We start from the raw sequence: 2500 nt of genomic DNA, 5'->3' as shown, positions 1-2500 counted from the left end.
TTGTAAAAGTGATTACAGTTTGTGTGTGTGTGTGTGTGTGTGTATGTGTGTGTGTGTGTATGTGTACGTGCATGTTTTCTTTGTTGTGTGTAAAAGATGCATCTTGACATTGAGATTGCCAAATATGTTTTATTTAATGCTGTCTGCTGTATAGTAAAGTGAAAATGATTTGTAACGTGATGTTTGACTTGTATGTGAAAAGTGTTTGGACAGTTTGAGGATGTCACTTAGCTGCCAACAATTTATGCTGTGAAAATTACTTTGTTCATTTGTGTGTGTGTGTGTGTGTGTGTGTGTGTGTGTGTGTGTGTGTGTGTGTGTGTGTGTTTGGAAATAAACTGCTGAGTAGGAAATATCCTCTTCCTGTATGTAAGCACATAAATCACAGACACACACTGACTCATAGGTGCATACAGGTGACCTTACATTAGCATGTGAATGAATAGAAATGTTATATAAATGTGGAATAACCTGAACAAAGGTAGATTCTAATGCACTTCACCCAGCAATAGTTTACATTTATATTTAATAAATAAAAGTAGCTGTAATATTTTTTTGCTTGAAAACAATTATAATCATTATAAACACATTCTTGGGAAATAGAATTTGATTAGCTCTAAATTTCTGTTTGTGTGTGTGTGTGTGTGTGTATGTGTGTGTGTGTGTGTGTGTGTGTGTGTGTGTGTGTGTGTGTGTGTGTGTGTGTGTGAAAGATTTGTCTGCTTGTATAAAGCTACTTAGTTGTTTCCCATTGGCTGAGCCAAGAAAATCAGCACATAATTTAACAGCCATTGCAGACTGGAAACAGCATTAAGAACCAAACAGTCACCCACTCTGTCATGCAGTTGCACACACACACACACACACACACACACACACTCACACACAAGCACACACACACACACACACGCACGCACACACACACACGCACACGCACACGCACACGCACACACACGCACGCACGCACGCACGCACGCACGCACGCACGCACGCACGCACACACACACACACACACACACACCCTGGTCTGGTTTGTTGCCGGTGAGGGAGACAGAGAAAAGGTATAAAGGTGTTTTGTGTGGAAAATTCTGATCAGTGTGACATGTTCCAGCTTTGAATCTCAGCCATGTCTCATGACATCATGGGGGGGGGGGGGGTCCATTGCCCTCACAGCCTGTGTGTGTGTGTGTGTGTGTGTGTGTGTTTTTTTCTCTTGTTCAGATAGGAAAAAGCCCTTAATACATGTCAGCAGCTTGTCTAAGACCATTACACAGTTGTGGAGTTTTTCCAGAACGTTATTCACGCAGCCCTTTTGCCATGCCTGTCCTGTCCGTGGACCAGACAGGACTTTTTGTACTGTACTTGGTCGAACTGTCAGCAAGCTTTCTCCTGAAGTCTTTTCTCATATAGAACCACTGTGCAGCCAATCAGTGCAGCTTATCCGACTTACGTTTAAGTCAGGTAGCCAATTAGATGGAGGAAGGCTCTGGTGTTAAACCAATCAGATCCACTGGTGATCCAATCAGAATCATTTTACTGCAAACCGTGCATCTCATCAGTGCAGCTGTGTGTACTGTATAGGACTAATGCACACAAGCACCAGATGATGTTAGCTCCACAGCTAATGCCTTCAGCTGTTAGTAGATTAGCTATAATAGCTGTTTTGATGTGTGTAAGTAATATCCAGGGGAAAGAATACAGTGTGTGTGTGTGTGTGTGTGTGTAGAGGAAACGGATTAAGAACTGGGCTGAGTTCAGTTACTGTTCGCTTAGTGCCTTTGAGGACCGCCTGTCTATCCGATTTTTGTCATCTCTCACATTAGATGAGGTAACATATACGTTTAGCTTTCATCATGATGATTGTGCATCAGCCCGCATCAGCGTTAGGTGGCGCTGTTTCCCCCCGCTCAAGGGATGGATGGAAAGAAAGCAGGATGGATGGTTTTTCTGCAGAGAAAGGAGGGAATTGGAATAATTCAGAATCATTCAGGACAGATGTCCACAATTACCCAGAAGTCTCGGAGTCTTGGAGTGAATGCTCGGCCCAACGCCCTTTTCTTTTCACTCAGCAAAATGCAAAGTTACGCTTTCCCATAATGCCCCTCTGTCTGCTCACAGCTGACAGCTCTGCAGACAGGAAGTAAAGCTAACCTCTGAAGACCCACAGCTCCCTTCTGTGGGGGGAGAGAGAGAGAGAGAGAGAGAGAGAGAGAGTGAGTGAGTGCTGTACATGCCTTTTGCATCTGGCAGATAGTTTAAGGTCAGCAGACACTGTGCATATGTGTGTGTGTGTGTGTGTGTGTGTGTGTGTGTGTGTGTGTGTGTGTGTGTGTGTGTACACTGATACACTGCTGCAATGTGGTTTGTCTTTTTCATCTTGAAAATGCCCAGACATTTGCCCTGGTATGTGTGTGTGTGTGTGCGTGTGTGTGCGTGTGCGTGCGTGCGCGTGCGTGCGCGTGCGTGCGTGTGTGTGTGTGCGTGTGTGTATGCGCACATG

General features: G+C 44.4%; 1 protein-coding gene across 2 annotated transcripts in view; it reads left to right on the top strand.

Annotated features, from left to right (window-relative positions):
• Nucleotides 1-2500, top strand: part of col5a1 (procollagen, type V, alpha 1) — an 85169-nt gene that overhangs the window by 25517 nt on the left and 57152 nt on the right. The gene's annotated exons all lie outside the window — the stretch shown is intronic.

Source organism: Electrophorus electricus, chromosome 21 (assembly GCF_041902795.1).
Source record: "Electrophorus electricus isolate QZ-2024a chromosome 21, ASM4190279v1, whole genome shotgun sequence".
In the NCBI taxonomy this organism is placed as follows: Eukaryota; Metazoa; Chordata; class Actinopteri; order Gymnotiformes; family Gymnotidae; genus Electrophorus; species Electrophorus electricus.
Note: the sequence above shows the minus strand (reverse complement) of the source record. Positions and strands in the feature narration are given on the sequence as shown.